General features: G+C 34.7%; 1 protein-coding gene across 1 annotated transcript in view; it reads right to left on the bottom strand.

Annotated features, from left to right (window-relative positions):
- The window catches only part of LOC134213169 (uncharacterized), a 319,429-nt gene extending 295,622 nt beyond the window's left edge, over nucleotides 1-23,807 (bottom strand). The window contains exon 1 of the mRNA XM_062691850.1: nucleotides 22,593-23,807. The gene's annotated coding sequence lies outside the window, so the exon portion shown is untranslated. The remainder of the gene's footprint in view (nucleotides 1-22,592) is intronic.
- Between the last annotated feature and the right edge of the window lie 2,100 nt (nucleotides 23,808-25,907).

Raw genomic sequence — 25,907 nt, forward strand, 5'->3', positions numbered from 1 at the left:
GTTATTGACTTTTGAGAAAGTGATTGAGGACTGCTCAGTTTATTAAGAGGACACTTTTACATGACGATATAAAACAGACAGATCGATCAATTTCGATGGAGTTTGCTTTACCGTATAATATAATACACTGTCGATCAACTGTAATTTTTTAAAAGAGATAAAACAGTTTAAATACAACAAAATGGCGTCTTTTGTCAAAGCTTTTCGAGTTTCGAAAAAACATAAGTTTCCCAACAGATTTTTTATAATCAAAATTGACAGTTTGTAAAACAGATCGGAAAGAAACACACTGTCAATGATTTGTCGATAACCAGAAACAGTAGAGCCTGGGCAGCCCGAAATCGGAATATAAACGGTTGGAGCTGTTGAAAATCCAAAAAATTGAGATTGTTATGAATATCTTAAATTTCTGAGTTAGGATTGTTTCGTTGATAATTGGATTTCATTTCTAGAAGGTCAGATAATATATTCAACGAAAAAAAAAACAGATTTCTAAAAAGATTGATGAGTTAAAAACATCGACAATACAAAGTGTCCTCTTTATAAACTAAACAGTAGTCCTTAGCAAATCAGCCCCATGACACGAAATTACATGCTTCTGGTTCTTAGGAAAATAAAAAATAATTTCTTAGAAATTTTTAATGAGCTTTTGTGAGTTTTTAGGAGGGCATTTTGAAGATATTCATCGACAGTTTTTTCTTTTAAGATTACATTGGACGACAGTAGAGAATGTTGATATGCTCATGGGCCGCAATGGTAGGTCACGACCACAAAACTCCAATGCTGTTATTACAAAATTTCAAAATATTTTTCTCCAAAGTTTGAAAATTTCCGATTTACGGGTTCGTCGCTTGCTAATTTTGCTTCCACTCGTAGAAATAATTTGGGTATTGTATGTTCATATTATGTAGAAAACTGTATGGTTTGGACATCGTCTATCTCTTTATTGCTTAAAAAAATATATTAAAAAAACAAAATTCTTAATATGCTAAACGGCCAACCTCTATGTTCTTATTGTGGATTCTCATTTAAAGGAGCTAAGGAATTTAGGAAGCTAAGAATTTGGAAATAAAAAAAGGAATTTCAGATATTTAGAAAACAGTAAGCAAAGATTTTTTTTAAATTTAGAAATTTAAAAAAAAAATCAGGAAAAATAAGAAATTTATGAAATTTTAAGTAATTTCACGGAGTTTTTAATAATTTTAATGAAACTATTATAACTTTGAAGAACTTAGAAACACATTTTATTTAATGAATATTAATGATTTTTAAGGAATTCAAAAGCAATTTGAGAAACATCACGACTTTTCAAGTAATTTAAAAAAGTTATGAAAAAGTTTAATAATTTCTAAAAAAAATTCATTTATTTTAGGCATTTGAAGGAAATTTAGAAATCTTTTAGGAATTTCATGGAATTCTAGGGATTTTTAGGAATAATTTAAAATTTGAGAATTTCAAGAAGTTTTTAAAAATTTGAAACATTTTTATTTTTTTCAAAGGATGTTTAATTTTTTTTAAACATTTAAATTGAGCAATTTTATGAAACTTAAAGAAATTCTTAGTAATTTTCAAAAATTTAAAAAAAAATTAAGGAATTTAGAAAGTTTTCATATCATAGGATGTTTTAAAACTTTTAAGAAATAAAATAACATATTAGGGTACTTAAAGAAATTCAAAAAAGTTTTGTATCTTTTTAGAAAATTTAAGAAATTTTAAGTAACAATAAAAACAAATAATTTAAAGGATTCTGGAATAAGAGATTTTGGAAACTTTTAAACAAGTTAAGAAATTTGAAGTTGTTTTTAAGTAGTTAAAAACATTTTCAAATATGTTTAAATGGAGTTGAAAAAAATAATTAGGAAATTTTGGGGAATTTATCGAAGTTTGAAGGAAAAATAAAGAATTAAAAAAATTTCATGATATGTATTGAAAGAATTTTTAAAATATTTCGATATTTTTTGAGAAACTTTTAAAAACTTTATGGAATTTCAAAGAATATTAAAGATTTTCAAATAACTTTCAGAAATTTAAAGAAAATTATAATTTTAAACAATTTCAAAAATTGAATTGAGGAATTTTAAGAAACTTTAGGAAATTCCTAGTAATTTTCAGTTATTTGAGAAAAAAATAAAAGTTTTCATATTTAGGGATGTTCTGTAACTTTTAAGAAATAAAAAAACGTATTGAGGAACTTTAAGAAATTTTAAAAAGATTTTTAGATACACTTTTTAAAATTTGAAGGATTTTTTTTTTTATAAAAAAAATGAAATTGAAATTGAATTTAAAATCAAGGAATTTTAGAAAATTTCAAAAAAGTCAAGTATTTTTAAGCTTTTTAAGCAATTCAAAACATTTTTAAATATGTTTATAGAATAAAAAAAATTAGGAAATTTTGGGTAATTTTACGATTTTTTTTAATTTAAAGAATTTTTAATTAAAAAAAAAAGTTTCAAGGTATTATAAGAATTTTTAAAATATTTTGATATTTTTTGAAAACCTTTCATATACTTTCAGAAATTTCAAAGAATTTTAAAGATTTTTAAATCACTTTCATAAATTTAAAGAAAATTCCAGAAATTTGTTAAATTTTAAGGTATTTTGGATACTATTACAGTATTTTTAGAAAATTTGTAGAATTTCAAGAAAATTTTAAAAAAGTTTCGAAACATTTTTTTTTTTAAAGAATGTTCAATTTAAAAAATTTAATTGAAGAATTTTAAGAAACTTTAAGGAATTTTTAGTAATTTTCGAAACTTGAGAAAAAAAAATTTGAAGGAATTTAGAAAGCTTTCATATTTTAGTATGTTTTATAACTTTTAAGAAATAAGAAAACATATTAGGCAGTTTTAAAAAGTTTTACAGATACACTTTAAACATTTTTTTGCAATTCCTGATCATAATACCATTGTCATTTGAGTGATAAAACGGCCTACTTTTCCATACCAACAGAATGGGTGCTTTAATGACCATTATGCAACTCAAATGGGTTGCATAATATTCATTATAGCACTCATTTGGGTGCTATAATGAAAAACCTACATTGGGACAGTAGTTACATGACTACATTTAGCTGAATTAGTTTGGATGAGTGTTTAAATAGTGTACTCTAAGCGTCTCGTAATAAATGAAATGGTTTGTTGGACATAACATCACAATTTTCCAAAGGCAATTGCACCCATCGCTTCATAGCTTTTCAAGCTATGCAATTTGGCACGATAAGATGGAATCTTATTGTTCTCTGCCGCAACATAATTTATTGGCATGAATGATCATGTGGAGTAAATTCGATTGTACAATTTTGGTATAGATTTATCATCTTCTTCTTCTTCTTCTTATTGGCGCATTACATCCCCACACTGGGACAGAGCCGCCTCGCAGCTTAGTGTTCATTAAGCACTTCCACAGTTATTAATTGCGAGGTTTCTAAGCCAAGTTACCATTTTTGCATTCGTATATCATGAGGCTAACACGATGATACTTTTATGCCCAGGGAAGTCGAGACAATTTCCAATTTGAAAATTGCCTAGACCGGCACCGGGAATCGAACCCAGCCACCCTCAGCATGGTCTTGCTTTGTAACCGCGCGTCTTACCGCACGGCTAAGGAGGGCCGAGAGAGGGAGATTTATCATACTAAAGCCCATTTTTCGTCATTGCAAAAAATTGCGTGTGCAACTCGTTGCAAAACTCGATTTTTTCAGCACTCGTAGTATTTATCCAATTCGGCAAGCCTCGTTGGATAAACGTACAACTCGTGCTGAAAAAATCATCTTTTTGCAACTAGTTGCACAAACTATTATTAAGAAATTTTAAGTAACATTAAAAAAAATTGAATACATTCTAGAATTAAGAAATTTTGGGAATTTCTAAATAGGTTGCGAAATTTTTGTTTTAGGTAATTCAAAACTTTTTTAAATATGTCTATGCAATTTCAAAATAATTGAGAAATTTTGGGGAATAAAACAAAATTTTTAACGATTTTTTAAATAATTTAAAAACATTTTATGAAAACTCCTAGAATATGAAAAAAATTGGGAATTCAAAAAAGATTTGAGTATTCTGTATTATTATTTTAAGAAATTCAAAAATATTTTCAAGTATTTTTAAGGAAGTTGAAGGATATTTTTTTAAAGTGATTTCTTTGAATTTTTAAGCAATTAAAATTAATTTAAGGTTTTTTTTAAATGTTGAGGTATTTTTCAGAAATTTTAAGAATATTTAAAAAAGGGAATATTAGAAAATTTTAAGGAAGTTTGTGATTTTTTTTTTAATTTTGAGGTATTCTAAGAAATTTTAAATTATTTTCAATTTTTCTGTAGAATTTTATTTTTTTTGAACTCAAACATTCTTAAAAAATTTCAAAAATTAAAAAATATATAGAACTTTTGAGATACTTTAGGAATTGTTAAGGAATTCTAAGGTATTTCAAAATATTTAGATTAAAAGAATTTTATTCAGGCCGTTACAAATATTTATTTAACTTTTTGTCCTAATGGTCTCCGAAAGGTCAAGAGGGGAATAATAAAAAATAAATATTAAAATGAAAAAAATAAAAAAAAACTCCTTGGATTTGTTAAAGAATGTTTTGAAAATCCTCAAAATTATCCAAATTTTATTTTGTTGCCCCCTCCAAATATATTTTTTTGGTAAAAAAAAAACCGAGTGGGGGGAGACAAAATTTGACAATATTTGTATCGGCCTCACTTTCAAAGAATAAAAACATTTTGCAGATCTATAACAATTTCAAGGAGCTTGAGAAGTTTTTTTAGGGATGTTTAAAATTATTTGGAAATTTTATGAAACTTATGTAATTATTAGTAATTATTTCACGAATTTAATTTACGAAAGTTTAACAGTATGCTAAGGGTACGTGTTTTTTTTAGAAATATTACGCAATTAAAAAAACAAGGTTTTTTTCAAGATCCAACGTATTTAAATTTATTTTAAAATATTTCAAAGAATTATAAAAAATAAGAAAATTTTGTTTATTTTTAGAAATTTCAAACAATTTCAAGAAATTGAATGAAATTAAATGAATTTGAAAAATATTTTATATTTAAAGGTTTTCAAGAAGGAAGGAATTTAAAAACATTTTGAGGAACATTAGGAAATTTCAAGGAGTTTGAAAGAGTTTTGAAGAATTTTATATCTTAAGGAATTAGAAGAAAATTAAAATAATTTTATGAAATTTGAAGGAATTTTTAAAAATGTTGGGAAATCAAAACAAAATTTATGATTTGAATAATTGTTAAGAACTTTTTGAACATTTTTAAGGATTTTTAAGGAACTTAGAAGATATGTATTGAAAAAATAAAGATTTTGGGAAATTTTCAGCAATTTTAAGAAATTGCAGACATTTTTAAAATCTTGAGGTATTTTGAAGACTTAGAAAAAAAACTCAGATCAATCCACCTAGCGGTGATGAAGCCTTTCTCGTGTGTTATAAAAATAGTATTTTAACCTTCACTTTTGATCCCATAGTCCGATATGGCCAATTTTCAATAGGGAACGATGGGACAAGATTCTGCGTCGAATGCCACTTGCAAGCAAATCGATTAAGGATAAGTGCCTGAAAAATGAGTGAGAATTTTGTTGTGAATAAATATATATGGTCATAACTCCAAATCCCATAGTCCGATTCGGCCGATTTTCAATACGAAACAATGGGACAGGATTCCGCGTCGAATCAAATCGGTTAAAGAAAAGTGCCTAAAAATGAGTGAGATTATTTTGCGCACACACATCACTTCAACTCGTCAATCGGTATATAAAACTATAGGTCTCCGGGGCTCCTATAAAAAGTTCGTTTTTGGAACGAACATATAGCCTTTACGTAGGCAAAAATTAAAGGGGTTTTAAGAAATTTTAGGAACTTGAAAAACTTTCAAAGAACTTTCAGAAATTTAAGGATATTTGAAGGAATTTGAATGAATTTTGATTAGCTTTAAAAATGTTTAAGGAATTATTTAAGGAATTTTGTTACATTTTACACCTAAAGAATTTTAATGAGTTTAAGGAATTTAAAAATATTTTAAATAGAACGAAAAATATTTAGAAATTTTTAGAAATTTCAAGGGATTTTAAAATTTTTTAGAAAAATTCGAACATTTTTGGGTAGCTTATATGTGAAATTTATAGGAATTTCAAGGAATTTAAAAATACATTAATTAAAGATAATTGAAAAATAAAATGAAAAAAAAAACAAAGGTTTTTAAGTTTTAAAGAATTTTTAGGAAATTTTTAAAAAGTTCAAGGCTTCAAAAAATCGAGGAATTTTTTAAAACTTCAAGGCATTTTAAGAAATGTTAAGAATTTTAAGTAACAATTGGCCATCTCTCTCCGACAAGGGGGATGACGGATATCAAATTCCATCAAAAAGGTCTCTTATAATTTAGTTACCTTGCCCTCAGATACATTCAATCTACTCTACAAGCATTCTACAAGTAGTCGAAACAGTCAGAAAGAATTACTATGTCTGAAACTCGATAAGCACAACATGTGATAGATTTAGCTCGGAAAAGGTATTGGAGGGAAATCGCCCCTCCGGTGGGCTTTGATCCCACGACCCCAGTACACTAGACAGGTGCTTTCCCTACTAAGCTACGAAGGACCACCGTCGTCCTCCGCAGCTTAGCGGGTACTGATGAAACCAAATTCCCAGCACCGAGCCACCAGCCAAACTCTCGCAATACATTTTCAGAACTAACTCTCTCATATGTATTTTTGTACACATGCCAACCAAGTAGGATGAGTATTTAGTATTGTCCGGCTCCTACACACTTGCTTCATCAGCAATGGCGCTCAATGAAGTAGGGTTGTGTGAGGTTGTGCCAGTTCGCTTATGTGATCGGGTTGGGACCTTACGGAATCAAGGAATGAAGGAACTAAAGAACAGAGGAATTGAGGAATTAAGAAATTATGGTATGAGGGTTGAGAACAGGGTTCGCATAAATCGCTTCCATTAGATAACTAACAATGATAAAAGAGAGACAAAAACGTCTTCGAATCAAAAATAAGGAATAAGGAATTAAAAAATTAAGGAACTAAGGAATTGAGTAGTTAAGGAATTAGATATTAAGGAATTAAAGAATTGAGGAATTTAAAAAACGGGGAAATAAGAAATAAAGAATCAAAGAATTGAAAAATTGGGGAATTAAGAAATTAAGGCATCGAGGAATTAAAGACATTAGAAATTATAGAAGTGACGAAATAAGTATTTATTGAACCAAAGAATCATGATGCAGATACAAATTAGAGCAGTTTAAATTTCAAAAATATTTGAAACCTCCAACTCCCATAATTCTGCCACAAATGTCAAACAGTCATGAGTTCAAATATTCAACCCCAACCTTTGTTTTGGTAAACTTGGTTGCTTGGTTGCGTTTATATATCTCCCAAAAATGGAGGTTGGGGTTTGGGGTTGAACTAGAGAGCTTTAACAAATACTTTTTTTCATATAAAATCCTATATAAGGCCGTTACAAATATTTAATTTAAATTATGTCCTACTGGTCTTCGAAAGGTCAAGGGGGGGACAATAAAAAATAAATATTAAAATGGAAAAAATCAATAAAACTCCTCGGATTTGTTAAAGAATGTTTTGAAAATCCTCAAAATTTCCCGATTTTTTTTGTTGCCCCCTCAAAATATTTTTTTTAATTGTTTTTAAATATTTGTATCGGCCTGACATGTTTTTATTAAATTACCTCCAAATTGTCGGAAATTCTGTCAGGACTCCCAAATCATCAAATAGAAGCTGATAGACATATGGGAGTTTTAATTTCCGAACATTGTTGAAATTTGAACTATCCTAATGCATATATTAGACGTCATATGTAGTTTGTTGCATAACAGGATTGGCTGACATACAGAATGAAATCCGTATGTACGACATGTCGTTATTCATAAGTATTCTATTAATGCAATTTTTAAACGAACTCCACTGCAAACAGCAAACATTGTTTTATATATAGAAACCAACAATTAGCACGCTTACCTCAATAAAGCAACCACTAAACTTGTATCCATTTTGATTGGAAAATCCATTTATTTTTTTCTATAAAAATAACAACAATCATTTCACCACCCCACATGAAGTTTTATGCTACCATCTACCCACAACTCGTATGGGAGAGCTGCCGCGCCAACCTGCTGGCCAATGTGATTTGCGCAAATTGCCCCGCTTGGTGAAATGGGGTTTGCCTCACCGCATGGTTGGCACCATACCCAGCGCCCATATGATATCGGCCAGAGTCGTTAAAGTGCAGTTTGTTCAAATAGTTAACCGTCCGCCAATCACGGGCAGCTTTGCAGTTTTTGGCGTGCTTGTTTCATTAGCCATGCCGGGAGTAATGAATCAACACCAAATAGTCGCAATAACTAGAAACCATCCACGGCAGAAAGCACGTTTTCTATTCGACTGGGCTGCTACAAAGGTGGCGATAAATGGCGTGACATTCTATTGTAGGTAAACGCTTTATCTTGCAAAAGAGCATGAATTTCAATCGACCCACTGAGGTTGGGCGTTCAAGTATAAGACCACCGATAGCTGAATGGAAAAAACTCGGATTAGTTTTCTAATCGGGCAGCTTCTCACTTTCAATGGACGATTGTTCTACGCTGTTCACGTGAATCGACACGCAAGGACGCACAGGCAAAGTGAGGGTGTTTGTGGCATTACATGACAATAATAACCTAGGCAACACCCCAACCGAACAACGGGAAATTTCCTTATTATACCTGGTTGGATGACTACTGTTGGTACGTTTTTGTTTACGTACTGTGGAAACCGAAGGGGAGTAACGAATCGGCACTCAGCTTTTCCAAAGCACCAATTAGGAACAGTTATAATCCCTCAGATTATGTTATGCAGTCAACTGTGGATTTCAAAGACCGCTGATGACCCATAGCAAAAAAGGATCTACCTTACACTTATCTCTTCTAAATTGAAAGTAAGTTAAATTATGCAAATTGCGCTTGATAATGGGGCTGCATGCTGCATAAGAATTGACTACGTGTCGTACAAATTTGTTAATTCCATGAGTTCTACAGGGAGTTGATATTTTGGAAGTTTCAAGAAATAGAAACAGATATCCGCAGCTCCTGGCATCGTAGTTATATAGTCGTATCATATAATTGACAACAAACCTTAGTGTTCATTTTGATATTGGCTGGTGGCGGATATCAAGATCATTATACAATTGGTTTTTATCAATAAGTTATTCAATAAATCTGTGTATCCTTATGAGCATCAAACGATGCGTGAATTAGTTAAAAGTAAATTAAGTAAAATATGCAATTTGATGCGTTTTTGGTTCTGTTCCTAATTTGAAAAAAATATCGTTCAACAATAACATGGAAATTCTAATATCATCTTCCAAACTTGTTCATAATGGAATTAGCGGCGAAAGTACAGAATTTATCCGTTAGGAGACGAAATACATGGATGGGACGTAACTATCAAATCTGCTCATTTGCTGCTAATCGTTTAATGTGGAAAGTTGCAATCAGTAAAAACACAACTATCAAACATTCGCCTCAAAGCTTTTTTTGTTCCAAATGAAACCAGTTATTTATTAAAATATTTCCATTTCATATACCTTTAAAAAATTAAAAACCTGCTCTAGTGTACGTAATATAAATCGAGCCGATACCGGTAAAAGTAAAAATAATAATTCTGAATTGAAATACATTTTTAAAGCAGTATTGTTTTCTGCAATTGGTTAACTTTTAGAATAAATATGAATTTATCATCATTTAAATTTGAAATGGAATGGTTCTCAAACAATATCTTTTCGTATTTTTTTATCTGATTTTTATTATCAATGGTAAGTTAATGACAATTTAATTATACCTGGTCTATAAGGACGATCCTCAGCCACAAGGCTGTCCCCGATAAAATTATCGACAGCATAACGGAGCATAACGGAAGCACATATTTCTAATAATACTTCATTGCACTGACATTGGCATATCAACAAAATCGATAGACATAAGCACAAGACACTCTTCTATAGTAACAAGTCTTTCTCTGTACTAGCAGAGCATAGCTCAAGTGGGACTTTTCTGGCTCGCAGCTCAGTATCCATTAAACGCATCCACAGTAGGTATTAACTGTATGGACACTAACCCAAGTTGCTAGTTATGCATATATACATATATCATGTGGCTAGAAAGCATGTGGCAAGAAAATCGTAGAAAATCAGTGTCTACTTTTCAAATAGTTGTCCTAATGAATATATAGACAAAAAATAACGAAAGCAATCATCGTAAAAAAAACCTCAATGCAAACAAAAGATCCTAACATTACAAGTTTCAGAACATCACTGCGAATTTTCTATATCGTAACAGCCGAACGGCGAGAAACGAAGTCACCAAAACTGGCAGAGATGGGCAGATCAAAAAGACAAACTCAAGAAAAATTTGGAAGTCAGATTAGCAAACACATTAAAATCCGTACATGCAACTCAAACATAAAATCTGTACTATTATACGTCAGCAAAATTTGGGGTTCAGAGAAGAACACTCAACGGCTGAGCAGGTGTTTACCATCTCAGATGCTTGGGTGGGTTCATCGGCGGTGCGATCTAATTCCAATTGCAACAGAAATCCTGGGGCAAAAAGTAAAAGTAATATGGTCACACTCTGTGTATGACAGAAGACAATACAATCCGCAAGCAATACATCGCTGAAAAGGTAGTCCCAGAAGCACATGGTGATTCAACCCTAAAGCAATCGACGAAAAATTGTCCTGGTAACAAGGCAAGACAATGGCGCACAACCACCCAAAATGGCAATATTTCACGTCGAGGGAGGTCGATATATCTAGGATTTGAAGTTAGTAATAACATATTTGATTTCAAAAACATGGAAAGAAAATTTATTTGGGTGGTAACCTGTACTAACAATCTCGACCTCGACCAATCTCGTTGAAACCCAACAAAACGGTTTGATTTATTTTGCTGCCGTTGTTGACGCTCATAAGCTAGGGCCACATTCATTTGTCGAGCTAATGATGTGCAACAAGAGCAACAAGATGTGATAATAAGCAATGACGCAGCGTATTTAGTCCTCGCTACCAACAGCAGTATTTGAAGCATAAAAAATAACTTTAATCAACACTGCTCAAACTTGCACCAAATTTATAAAACATTCTATCCCTAAGATAATCGGGAAGACCCGGTTTATGAAACACTCACAAATAAACTTCGCGACTTTATTTTATGAGCATAGTGAAAGTGTGACGGCAATACCAGGGTTCGACCTTTCATTTTGATTAGACGAAATCGGGCTTCGGTGATTTTCGGGCTGAAGGAGTTTTCGTAGTTTGAGGTAAAAGATCGAACCTGGAAAATTAACGAATTGATGAATAATTGATAAAATCATTTTTTTTCGTTTCATAATTTTTACGCCTTACTCATCTTTCGGGAAAATTTTCGATTAGAAATTATAAAAATGGGGTGATTGTAACAGGACTCGAAGCTAAAACAAAAAAGGCGTTTGGATGCGCTCACTTTAGCCACTCCATCACATTCAGAGAGGTTAAGTTTTATGTTTCATAAACACTACTTTTGCTGTAATTGATGAAGGCACGAAAAGGATAAAAGAAGCAAGAAAACAAGGAATTCATTATGATATGGAAATGCCAATAACATTGTCCAAACTTAGACGTACCTACATTTTCATGATAGAATTAGAGGCGAAAGTATAGATTGAATAGTTCCGTTAGGATACGGCGCAGGCATGATGATTTTGTGTATACCTAGAAGTCGATTTTTAAGAGAGCGGAAGGTAATTTCCGTGGCGATATAAATCACACGACCTTCCTTGCATGTTGAATAAGAGGAGAATAGTATCAGCTTGGAAACGCGTAGATCTCCATATTATTTCGTAGCACGCATTGTTCACAACACACATGATATTTTATAAAATTTGGAAAATTCTACGTAGACTTCAAGGATAGGGGATGGAGTTACGCAAAAGTTTATCAACGTCTACTAGGAGGGGGGGAGTTTAGAAATCGTTACGTAATACAGTAACCAAATTCAGAATTAACCCTAATTATTCCACCTAGCGGTGAGATGCCTTTCTCGTTCTCGGTTCAGAAGCATGAAGGAACAATTCAAAATAACACTAATAGATGAATAGGTCTCAGTTCTCGCATTTATTAATTCTCACTGTAAGATTATCTGCCGAACGCAACTTGTTGCATGCAAATCGGAAAAGCACAAGGTTAGATTGCGTAATTTCAGGACGGACTAGGTTGGGATTCAGGTTTGAGGTATTACAGCTGCTCATCCGGGTATTTGACGTCAATAACGGTATGGCGTAGCGTCGGGTTCGAGTTGTGGTTCGTCAGGGAGCATCTTTCAGATGGCCATAGCTTCGTATTACACAGAACAATAAAACAAAAACAAAAACGAGAAAGAAAAAAAAAATAGGGGAATTAGACTTTTATGTCAGACGAGCCAAGAAAGGCATAGATGGCCTGCATATAAACCACATCGCGATCCCCCAAAACACCTCTTACTTCCCTGTAGGGTTGTTTACCTCGGGCCACAAGGGTGTTGTGAAATTAATATTTTGGTCATAACTTTTAAACTAAAGTGACCAAACGTCCCGGATTATGTGGGACAGTCCCGGATTCAGTTTACATGTCCCGCATTCTCATGCGTCCCGAAAAACGTCCCACATTTCAAGATGAATCTGCAAAGCCTGCAGAATCTATGACATCCGTAGAAAGTAGGAAACAGATCCGTCTAAGCAGAAGGAAAAGGGGGACTTGGCACTATGGGGAAAAGATATCGAAAAATTGTCTATTCCCAATTTGTCTAATTTACGTATTGTATAGAATTATGCACCCTAGATAAAAGAATCGGAATTTTGGAGCACTACATTGGAGAAATATTGTTGAAATGTTGACCAATTCTGCCATACCTAAGTATTGACCATATTGATTCGAAGGGTTATACAGAGTCCTAAAATATTCCTTGCCATAGTTGCATAGAAGCAGTTTTTATTGAAAAAATATTTTTGTCCATTTATTTGTATGAAAATTCTCCATAGTTCTTGGATAGTAGAATCTAGACAATTAACGTAAGTATTACAAGTAGGTAATTGATACGAGCATTCTGAAGGATTATTAAAAGTTGTGCATGGACAATGCAGATATCTTAAAATTCTAAAACAATTAAATAACCTAGAGGGTATTGGAAATGTGGGAACATCTAGAGGGTCGTGACAATGATCTGAGTCGAAAGGATCTAAGTCAGCCACAGAATCTGGTTAAAATGAGACATTAGAAAATGTGTAACATCTGCAGCATCCCAAAATCCACAAAGATCTATAAATCTGAAAATTAGGAAAACGTCTGACACGTCCAAAATAATTTCACATTCTTCAACTAAAAGTTGTTCAAACCGAACACTTGCGATAACTGACACATCGGACAATTGACCTAATAGGTGGTCGCAGCGGCACTTCTAAATACGGAAAATCAACGGACAAGACCAGCACAGAATGTTTAGCTTATTGAAGAGTTTCCACGATTGAAGGCGAAATTGAACTGCTGAACATAATACACTTGGACGATGGCGCCGCTAATAGCACGAGATTGTGGAATATTTCTCAAACCATTTTTTTTTTAATTTTTGAGTGGCTTGTATCATGTTGTAAGATAGTGGGAATAAAAAGTTTTTGGAACAATTTAATATGCTTTGAAATAAAAAAAATGCATGGGGTGTCCCGGATTGGCCCAAGAAATATCTGGCCACATTATATTAAACCCATAGTTCGATTTGATCAATTTTCAATAGAAAACAGGATTCCTCGACGAATGCAACTTGTCGCTAGCTACTCGATTACGATCAAGTGCCTGAAAAATGAGTGAGTTTTTTACACAAATTTTGCGTACAATTTTTTGCGAACGAATCAATTTGTTGAAATTGACGAAACATTTCGGTAAACATAAGAAATTCCAGACTGTTCAGTATATGTAGAACATATATACTAATAATTTTGTAAAAAAAAATATCCGTTTGACATTCTTCGGTAGATAAAGTTAAAGTTCATACGGCATAAATAAACTTTTACCGAACGCGTTAGAGCTCTCCCGAACAAATTATTTTTGAATTCCCGAACAGTATAACGATGTTATTTGTCACAAAGTGGTAGCCATTTTTGAAATCAAAATGTTGTTGTTTATTAGTATTGTTTTGCTGTGAAAAGCTTCCGAAATCTTTGTCTGAATTGTGATCGTGGAACATAGCAGTTGCAGTAGGGGAGTGTCTCCCGTTCATAACTTTTTTTGTCAAGTCAACATTACGCAGTGATTTGAACACAAATAGAAAGCTAGAGACCTTAGTTAGGAATCCTACGATCAGATATATGTGAAAGCGGCCATCTTGAGCCACTGGACCATTGAGAACTGTGAAAATCTGAGCCAAATGAACATTGTGATTGTTGCAGATTGAAAGGTATTGCGATTTTGCTGAAAAAGAAGGTTTAGTGGAACAATTTGTTTTATTTTCTCAAGTAGTAGCATATTAATTTATGAATTGTGTTTTGTTTATCTGATTTGTACTTTTATTTTAGTTATAATGCAATATTGGAGGATAGACAACATAATCGAAAAGTGTAATCAAATGCAAAGTCATGTACGAGCTCCAGCATTTAGAGCTGCGGGAAGTGCTGTCAGCGTTTGTTTACAAAAGTAACAGCGTTGCTAAATCGACTGGAGATGTATTCGCCCATCGTTTAATATAGAATCCCTAACCTTAGCCAAACGACCCTTTCGGCCTAATGACCCTTTCGACCTAATGGTCTGTTCGGCCAAATGGTATATTCGGCCAAAAATGGCTTTCAACAGCAATATGAGAAAAAGTGGCCCTCCTTAGCCGTGCGGTAAGACGCGCGGCTACAAAGCAAGATCATGCTGAGGGTGGCTGGGTTCGATTCCCAGAGCCGGATTCCCAGAGATGCGAGAAAATATGCTTGCATGTAAAATAGCTGATTCTCATGCCAACTACTTTTTTATGTTCAGCTAATTTATGTTGTACTGATCTACTGCCTTCAAGTGGTCACTATATTATTACACCATATTTTCCATATTTTCCGACAGATGGAAACAACAAAGTTTTTTAGGACGGCCGAAGTGTTACAGGAGTTTGTTGATCACCTTCGGTACGGACTTCGGCAGCAACAATTATAGACCAAAGTTTATTAATCATAATTCTTTGCTTATGTTTCAAGATTTGTATGCCGTTGTCGGGGTGACAATGGGTCAAATGGGGGTGAGAATGGGTCATTGTTTCAAATACTTAGAATGCTTGTAGAAAAATATAAAAATACCTTTTTGAATATAAAGAGACCTTTTTGAACGATTTTGCTATCCGACCTCCAGGCTGCCGCGCAATGGTCGGGTTCGTCAAATTTCACGATATAAATCGATAACTCGAAAACTATCGGAGCTAGAGTTTTGACGTCTTCAGAAGAAATGATCTACAAGAAAAGATCTATTTTTGGTGTAAGTTGCCACTAGGGTGGCCTTCCGTGATTTTTTTTTTTTTTTTGAAAATCAATTTTTTCAACCTTTTGAGTTAGGAGATCATATTATTCTACAAAGTTATAGAGAATTTAATTCTAAGCATTTTTGCCTAATAAACATTTATTTTATCTCATATAGGTAATGTTTTATGACAAAATTACTAAATTTAGATAGGGTGGCCCCGAAAAAAATAGTTTTTAGCTTCCACTTTCACCAATTCAAAATATTTTCAAAAACTGACTTAGCATCGCTTCACGGTCTCACTATAGGATTTCGGGCGGTCATTAATCGAAAATGTCATGTCTTCCGAATTATTTTAAAATATTTTCTCTCCATTGTCAATACTCTAATTAAGAGAAATTCTGAATTTGAAGTCTCTAGGTGCACTAGTTCCAAAGATATAAGGTGGCAAAGTCAGAAATGGGTAAAAAAGTTAGCAAATTTTCTGAAAAAATATTTTATTTTCAACTATTTATTGAAATATTTTTTCTTCAATGTTAATACATCATTACAAAGGTTATTGTATAAGCTTTTTAAATGGTGTGCAAAAACTAATGGTTACACTGTGAAAAAATTGAAAAAATGCGGAAGCAATATTTTTTTCCAAAAACGACGCTATTTTCAACTTTGATAGTGAAGAACTTTTTTTCCTCAGGAATCCCCGGGTTCTTTTATGATACACATCAAGGACAAAGCTTCGACTAAAATGTCCTGAAAGAATTTCTTGCCAGTATTTGCAATTAACAGAGTTAAGTCACTCTGATTTTTTCATTTGTTTTTTACCGTGTTTTGCCTCTCTCGTACTCCAAGGTTAATGCTCATTCCAAAAACGAATGTTTGATAGAAGGCCCGGAGACCCCTAGTGGTATATATCAACTAACTCAGCGCGAAGAATTGAGGTGATGTCTGTATGTGTGTGCATGCGCGTCTGTATGTATGTGCGCAAAAGAACGCAATCGCCATTTAGACACTTATTTGTGTCCGATTTTCTCGCAACAAGTTTCATTCGACGGGAAATCTAGTCCCATCGTTTCCTATTGAAAATGGGTCAGACTGAACTATGCGCTCAAAGGGTATGGTCAAAATACATTTATTGGTAATAACTTCGACTTTATTTATAACCATTTGAGCTCATTTAATTAACTTTTCAAAGGAGTAATGAATAAAACCCCCAATGCAATGCAGCACAACGGTAACGGAAGGATTTAACAGTTCGCTCATATATTTCCTGTCAAATTTTACTGTTTCCGTCGCCATTCCGCTGAAATGCGTTTGGGGCTTGAGTGGTTTGAGTCATTCTCTAAACCTAATTTTCTGAGCTATTCATTAGCTACTGATGGAGAACTAAATATGAGATTTCATAATATGTAAATATTTATAAATCTCCTGGAATCAATAATTCCCGACATGTTTATTGCAAAAGTAAAGACGAACAATATCTTAGTTAGAACGGAGCGTATGAAATTCCTGCTAGTGTTCATGAATGTCTGGCTAATGGTAGGGAAATATTTATTCACTCATCTACACTTTGAGGTTCACTGGCTGAACAACCAGCGGAAAGTCAATATAAACAGTTGAAGAAATTTAGAACTCATAATGCAAGAAAATGATCAAGAGAGGCAAATGTTGACATTTTCCTTCGTGCCTTACATGAATCAGATCCATTTTAAGCTCGATTTGGATAACGAGGAGACGTTGGAAACAAATTTTCACTTAGTTATTCTTATGCCATGCGTAATTTTGTAATATTTGAAGATTTTCAAAAGTTCTTTATCTTCTAATACTTTAGATGAATTTATCTCATCTTCCATCGTTGATGGAATTGAAGAAAATATCATTGAAGACTTAAACCTTGACACAGAAAAAGAATGATGCTGTATATAACTTGTAGAAATCATGAAAACAAATCAAAAGTAATTCAAATAGTGTTGTTATTTAAATTAAAAGAATTTTGCTTTTCGGAAGAATGGAGCATTCTTACATTCCACAAATGAATGTCCACATTTTTGAGAATATATTAATCTCATTTTTTGAATAACTTGTACACGTAAAAATGTCATGGGATTGCGATTTCTAATTTGCTAATACCCTTTTCAAAAGTTATTTTCAATTCTGATTATTTGATTAACATTTAATGCTTTATGATCCTTCAGATCCTAGTACTTTGTCAAACAAATTGTTCTAAATACAAATTGTGAGGCATGAGAGTGAGAACAAAAAATATCACGGAATGTCATGAAATTAATGTCATTTAACATGATCGCCGCCATAATGTCCATAAATTGCTGAACTTAGTTTTTGTACAGCCCCTTCCTTCTCCTTAAGAAAACGCACGAAATTTCAACTTCCCAAATAGGTTTGCTTTGTCACGTTAATCGAACCTATGAAAAAAATAATTACGTAATTCATAGACGATCCCCAAAGGGGGTTGGAAATTGTATATTCATGCTATTTCGACCATACACAGCTAAAACTAAGTGGAAAATCACTTTAAAAGTCCAATTTTATTTTTGACCGCTCGCTTGTATGGGGATCCCCCATAGTGGGTCTTTGGATGGCGCATCTTTTGGTTACATAAGATGGCTGATTGCTTCATTTTCAAGCACAATATAACCGTTTTTTCATGAAAAAGTGATATTTTTCTGAGCATTCTACTGCAGCTAGTAGCAAATATTAGCAAAAATTTCAATCGTATTCTGAAAGTATACATGCAGGCCCATCAAATCCATGGTATTTCATTTGTCCATCTTTGTCCATTTTTGTTTGAAAATCATATTAATTTTTGTATGAAAAATCAGCTATTCCATGGAAAACACATATACCATATCTCTGTTTATATTTAGTAGAAACATTCTTTTTCGAAAATGAATAAACGCACTTTTCTTATTTTGTCCGATACACTAATCTCGATCCAGGGTGGTCGAAAAAATCAACAATTTAAAAAAAAAAATTTTTTAACATAACTTTTGAACTACTAGACCGATTGTCAAAAGTAGCGCTCTTGAGCATTCATTTTATGTACCTTATATACCTTGAAAATCGGTCCAGTGGTTAAAATGTCAAAATGATTTTTTTGACTACTTTTCCACACGAGTTGATTTAAATATTTTAGATAAAGAACGATTCTTTGTGGGCTTTGTGGCCGTGCGGTTAGCGACGTCAATCGTCTAGACGCATGTGATATGGAACGTGGATTCGATTCCCACCCCGGTAGCAAGGGAACTATTCGTGATCGAAAAATTCTTCACCGGTCCACTGAGTATTATGTGTCCTGTCCGTTGTCTATTTGTTCAGTCTATACGACCTCTGGTCGAAGACTGTGTTTCTGTCTTTTATTCTACCGAATATTGGGAAAATCCTAAAGATGGTATAAGTGTTCCTTATTTTTCGTACAAAACTAATATTATCATCAAACAAAAGTGGACAAAGATGGACAAATGAAATAACATGGATTTGATGAGCCTAAATGTATACTTTCAGAATACGATTGAAATTTTTGCTAATATTTGCTACTAGCTGCAGTAGAATGCTCAGAAAAATATCACTTTTCTACGAAAAAACGCTTATAATACGCTTGAAAATGAAGCTATCAACCATCTTATGTAACCAAAAGATGCGCTTTCCAAAGACCGTGAAGCGATGCTTGGTTTTTGAAAATATTTTGAATTGGTGAAAGTGGAAGCTAAAAACATTTTTTTTCGGGGCATAGGGTGGCTAAATTTAGTAATTTTGTCATAAAACATTACCTACATGAGATAAAATAAATGTTTATTAGGCAAAAATGCTTAGAATTAAATTCTCTATAACTTTGTAGAATAATATGTTCTCCTAACCCAAAAGGTTGAAAAAAAAGATTGTCAAAAAAATCACAAAAGGGCCACCCTAATGGCAGCTAACACCAGAAATAGATCTTTTCTTGTAGATCATTTCTTCTGAAGACGTCAAAACTCTAGCACTGATAGTTTTCGAGTTAACGATTTATGTCGTGAAATTTGACGAATCCGACCATTGAGTGCCGGTGAGAGCGATGATCCATTCTCACCCTCCAGACCCATTGTCACCCCCGATGGTGGTATACAGATTTGTAGATGAAGAATGGGAATGATTATATTTTGGCTGCTATTAGGCCAAGAATGCCATTCAGCCGAAAGCAACATACAACCGAAAGGTCGTTTGCCAGAAAGGGCCATTAAGCCGAACGGGTCGTTCTGCCGCAAATTGGCCGTTTGGCCGAATATGTTGTTTGGTCGAACAGACCATTTGGCCGAAAAACTCGTCTGTTATAAGCCGAAAAGGTCATTTGGCCGAAAGTGCTTGGCAGAAAGGGTCATTTTTCCGTAAATATCGTTTGCTGACCGGGTCATATGTCTATGGGCCTGATCCTCGCAAAACATTTGCTCATGATCATCTTCGAAAAATTGTAGCATTGTCTGAGCGAGCATGCATCTTCCTTTTGTCAATATCTTCAACAAAGAAATTATGGAGAAAAGGACTTGAACATGGACCTTAGAGAAGTCACATGCAATTATTATTGAAAGATGTTTCAATAGTAAAGTTTATTGGCATGTGTTGCGCAGACAACATATATTGGAAAAGAAATTATTTAAAATAACGGAAATTCCTCTAATCTGACAGTACTTCAATGGAAACTAATAATTGTCCTCTCTGTCCAAAAACACTATAGTCAATCGTTCATTCCTTTAGCTTTTCGAGATTCAAACTATATATTTAAGAACAGGGAATCAATTTTTCTGGAATGCGCGTGCGAAACAAGCGACAAAAGCGAATCAACGACAAAGCTTTGTTTTTGTCGGAGATAATAATGACAAAGATCCGAAAAATTTTGTCAGCAACAAAAAAGAAGACAATCTTGTTGCTAACTTTTCAACCCGTTATTTTTCATTATTTCTAGAGCAAATTTCGGTTTAATGCTATCATAGTTTCTGCTTTTATGGAAATATTCGAGAATCGAACAATGATTATAAAATTAGCATCGTATTCTCGGAAATATAAGAGCATGCAAGCAAATGATTCTTGTCATATTGCGCTCGAGTTCGGATAAAGGTTTGTCGCTAGGTGCGTTTGTCAGTAACAAACTCTGTTGATGATAAAGAGTATATTGTTAGAGGTTGCCCGAATATTGATTCCCTGGTTGACCCGAAGGACGACTCTAGAAAAAAAAAGTTTTCTCCGACAATTTCCTCATCCATGATAGCATGGCGATCAATCGGTATGATTTCTGATCAGACGGTGGTTGCCCAGATTATTACTTTGAACTGTCACCATTCCTATATCGCAATGTTTTACTCCATAGAACCATTGTACAGCTCAAGTAATCTTTTTTTTTCATAACAATATCTGATTGAATTTAATCAAATTGCGTTCTGAGCATGAGCATGATTTACCAGAACAATCATAACTGTACAGAGAACCAACAGATAAAGCAAAAGCATGGTATTTGCTTTCCATCCTCAATGTGTCAAGTCCGAGAGCTCTAGATTTTTCAAATGGTCAATAATAGCGCTGGAACTATCCTTACAAACTATCGGAGTATCGATATTTTTGTTTCAATATCCGATATTTTTGTATCGATATTTTGCTTCCAATATATCGGTCGTATCGATATTTTTGCTTTCGATATCGTCATGCCGCTTACGCGAATTCAGTTATATATTTGATGTGTTCCTATGATAAATTAGATAAATCATCTTTCGAAATTAGGAAGAGATTTTTGGAAATAAGAATTTAGAAGAATTCAAAAACATATAAAAATTTCCACCCGAAATGCAAAAGAATGACCCGTAGGAAGTAATGAGAATTTCCTTTAAATATTTCTACCGGTTTTCTGATGAAAATTTTGAATCTTTTTTCTGATTGAAATTTTATCGTAAATTTTAAAGAATGCCCGTAAAAATCGAAAAGAATTTCCTGCCAAAAGTCATGTGAAACAAAAAGATAATTTCTCGTGAAAGATTATTAGAATTTCGTTCTTTTAGTTAATAATATTCCAAAGGATTGTGAAAATTCTGAATTTTCTTTGATAATTGAATAGAAAAAACTTCTGTCGAAATTCTGAAGAGAGAGTTTTCTGTTGTCAAGTATCAGAATAACCCGAGAAGAAATACAGAAAAAAAATGTCAGTGGAATTTCAGCAAATTTCTCGAAACTTCAGATGATTTTTTTGAGCGAACGGAAAATAGTGAGGTCAGTATCATGCCGAAAACGCCGTCGCTACCGGTTAAAACTATGACGAACCCGCCGATTATTGTTGGACTGGCACACTCTTGAAGTAGATTGATTAAGTAAAGAATAATGTAATGATTAATGGATTAAGTAATCGTATCGAATCAAATATCGATATTTTGAAGTATCGGAACGTCCTTAGTAGTCACTTGTCTATTACAAGCCTGGAACACCTCTAAATTTGCCGCATGTTCATGCGGAATTATATTGGGATTTGAGGGCTAGGGGTTCTAAGGCAGAGATTCGTCTTGCTTAACGAGCTGCATTAGGAAAATTATAAAATTAGATGAGATAGTACTGTCTCGTTTTATTACTAGTAAAGACATTTCACTCATAATTTAATTACTATTACGCATCTGAACTTAATTTGTATGTTTTTCAGATAGTCCGTGCGAAAACCGCGTCAAACTATTCAATTTTCAACTATTGATTTTTATGTATTGGGAATAAGAAAAGGGGATGAAGTCCCCTTGCATACTCTGTTTCAAATCGATGTAAATTCACCCAACTAGCTGATGGCAGATTTTAATACAGTTCTGCATCAAGATTGTGCAAAATCTATATGAAATTTTGCATTGTATAGATATTGAAGATAGTAATACATTCATTGCAATGAAATATAACAGTTTTGTATAAACAGCTTACATTTTTCGTATTAAAAACTTGCAGAATGCTATGATATCATACAAAAAATGTTAGTTTTTTTGGGTGCATAAGTTTTGTATAAAATCTACGTAAACAAAAAATTTGATATATTGTTATATAATTCTTAACCTTTTATGCACGAGAACAATCAAATACACCTACCCACTTATAAAAACAGCAAAAAGCTGTCTGTTGCAGATCCTGTTGCCTGATGCTGCCCTTCACTGGAGCTGGAGTCACCCTACAAATTCATCAGTTTTCCGAAAACTCGTTTACTGCATGTATTTACTGCACTTCTGTAGCCAAAGCCAATCCGCAACACATTCAAGCCACGGCGTAGGTCGACCGGACGGACGCCACACTAACTGTGCCGTCGTGAACACGTTTGAACTTTTCGCTTCACCTTTTTGATATTGCGCCAACTGCATGTATTATGTTGCGCGAGTTGTACTACACACTCGATACTTCAATTCACCCGCAGCTCCACTTTTGGTCTCGTGTTTCCAAGCCTTGACTCACGAGGCATATTAATTCACAAATCGCGAACCACTACTGAGACGACGATCGTAGGTTTTTGTTATTGTTGCTTCTGAGTCCAAAAAAGGTAACACTCGGTCACAAACCAGTTGGAGTGTTGCTGTTTGTTGTTCCAATCCTATAGATCACATGCATCCACTTGTACACAAACTCCGCTTCAAATGCTCTGCTCACTCACTATTTCAATGGATAGGTTTTTCGCGCTGTATAACGCCGTGGAACACCCAGAAGACACAAGCTTCAATACCCAATCCGCTGGACAAAAAGTGCACTAATCCAATCCATTCCACAGCGGGCGCAGACAGACTCGATCAATAGCTTCCCTCTAATACACAACACCAACTGCACAAAGGTTTGATCACGATGTTATTCTCCAGCGGGGGCTACAACTATTCTTGGACATCTGTGGCTGCTTCGAACGAATCATCGAACTTGCATTATATTCGCCACATATAGCACAGACCGCTCTTTTGTTGTAACTTTTGTTATTGCTATATCTGAAGCCTGGATAGACCCGCTCAACACGGCGTCGTCATGATGATCTACACTACGACTTGAACTTTATCGCTGTCAGAACTCGTTCTTCTCAAACAATACTAAAACAGAAACAGACGGTACCGTTCCAGTTTTCATTAACTTTAAAAATACGTTTTGTCCAACGTCGCCATAAAAAGTGCTCAATTTGTATGAAAAACGCAAAGCTGCACGCTCTCCCTTCCCACCTGCACAGTGCTTACAAAAAATATATCCCCTGTAAAAAAGAGACTTGTAACTGTAACTGTTCTATATCACGCGCGTTTGCTGCCCAGCGCGGTTTCACGAACTGCCCGGTCGAACGTAGCGATATGGACTGAAGCAGTGCCCCCTTGACGCATAGTCATCGAGCCTCAGCTCTTGTGGTCGGTCGTTGTTTGGTTTGAACGCGCTTTCCGCTTTGCTGGGTGAACCATCCGCCGCCGTCGTCAGCAGCACGAGAGCGCAAAGGAGCCCAGTCAGTGTAGTTGGATGGTAAGGCATCGCATCGTATGCAACCTGACGGAGGCATTGCACTCACCCGGACAATCCCGTCATCAGCAGCAGCGGCAGCAAAGGTGCTCGCGAGCATGAGTGGTTTGGCAAACAGCTGTTTTTTGCTCACGCCATTCCCATCTTTCGCCCGATGCAGCAGCATAAATCAAGTCTGAATCGGTTCCATCGCAACAACCAACGGTGGGTGGCAACAGCATAAAGTATGTACGGGCGGGGTGAGCTTTTGGTTGGCGAGGAAAACTGCCGAGCATAAGAACACTTTGCGGTGGGTGAGATGACTCTCTGGCGCTCTCACTCTCATGAAAAGTTCAAAAGCGCGCACCACATATTGAGTGACGGGCGACCATAGATATAACAAGCGCGTGGTTTGAATTTTATAGCATAGGAGCGCGCGGTCGCTTCGTAATGCAAGGCCAAGCAGTTGCTTTGTTTGAGTTCTGAAAATGGAAACAAGCTCATTCGGATTTCTGTTCACGGTGTAAGTGCATTGCAGTGCATTTGACAACCCTTTCCACAGCAAGCGAACCCTCAATTAATCAGTCGATAATCACAAGCAGTATGCAACGAATGATCCTTGCAAGGTACCCAATTGGATCGTGAAAGCTGACCGTAACAAAAATGTCAACTCACGAATACAATTTGATCGATCGAAGTTATTCTTATCAAAGTTGAGCTGAATTCAAAGGGATATCGAATAAGCTTCTTTGCTTTTCTTGTACACTAAGCAAAATACTATTTTGATAATGCATGAGAAAAGCACGGTGGATAAATCAAGGTTTTTATATCAAAATAACATCTACATCAACAACATACTTCAATGAGAAATACCATCCTATCATAAGGCATAACGCATTTCATCGGTAATAGGGGGAATGACGGCTTTGGCAGGTTTTGTTCTATTATTGGCAGGGTTTTTTTATGACTGACTAGGCTCAAATTTGGCCTAAACGTTCTTTGCATATCAAATAATATTGTGGCCAAATTTCATAAAATTTGGTCGACAAAAACCTCCCTGCCAATAATAGAACAAAACCTGCCAAAGCCGTCTTTCCCCCTATATAATAAAAGCAGCCCATTTTTTTTTTTTTTGCGGGAAGCTTACTTTTTTCCTTTTTTACCAATTACCTATGACTGACCAGTTGACTGGTCAAATGCCTTCGAGCTGGTCTGATGGCCTCAGATGCCCTATAAACAAGAAATGACTAATGTGGCATACTATCGAGGTATAACACACTTCAATACCACCTACAAGGAATTGTCTTGTCAAGGTTTGGGAGTATTAGGTTCTGCCGCAGGAGTGGATGGAAGGTGTAGCGTTTCCCATCTACAATAGGGGCGATAAGCTGGATTGTAGCAGCTACCGCGCAATCACATTGCTGAACGCTGCCTACAAGGTACTCTCTCAAATGTTATACCGCCGACTAACATCAATCGCAAGAAAGAAAGTTCCTGGGCAGTACCAGGTGGCATTTATGGGTGAACGCTTTACAACAGACCAGGTGTTCGCCGTACGTCAGGTATTGCAGAAATGCCGCGAATACAACGTGCCCACACATCATCTATTTATCGACTTGTGATGTGACGACGGTGATGTGCGCAGTTCGAGTTTCAGGGGCATTCTCGAGTCCCTTCCAAACGCGCAGAGGATTACGGCAAGGTGATGGTCTTTCATATCTGCTATTTAACATCGCTTTGGAGGGAGTAATACGAAGGGTAAGGATTGACACGAGTAGTACGATTCAGTTAAGTCCGTCCAGTTACTTGGTTTCGCCGACGACATTGGCACGTAACTTTGAGAGGATGGAGGAAGCCTACATCAGACTGAAAAGCGAAGCTAAACGGATTGGACTAGTCATCAACACGTCGAAGACTAAGTACATGATAGGAAGAGGCTCAAGAGAGGACAATGTA

Source organism: Armigeres subalbatus, chromosome 2 (genome assembly GCF_024139115.2).
Source record: "Armigeres subalbatus isolate Guangzhou_Male chromosome 2, GZ_Asu_2, whole genome shotgun sequence".
NCBI lineage: Eukaryota > Metazoa > Arthropoda > Insecta > Diptera > Culicidae > Armigeres > Armigeres subalbatus.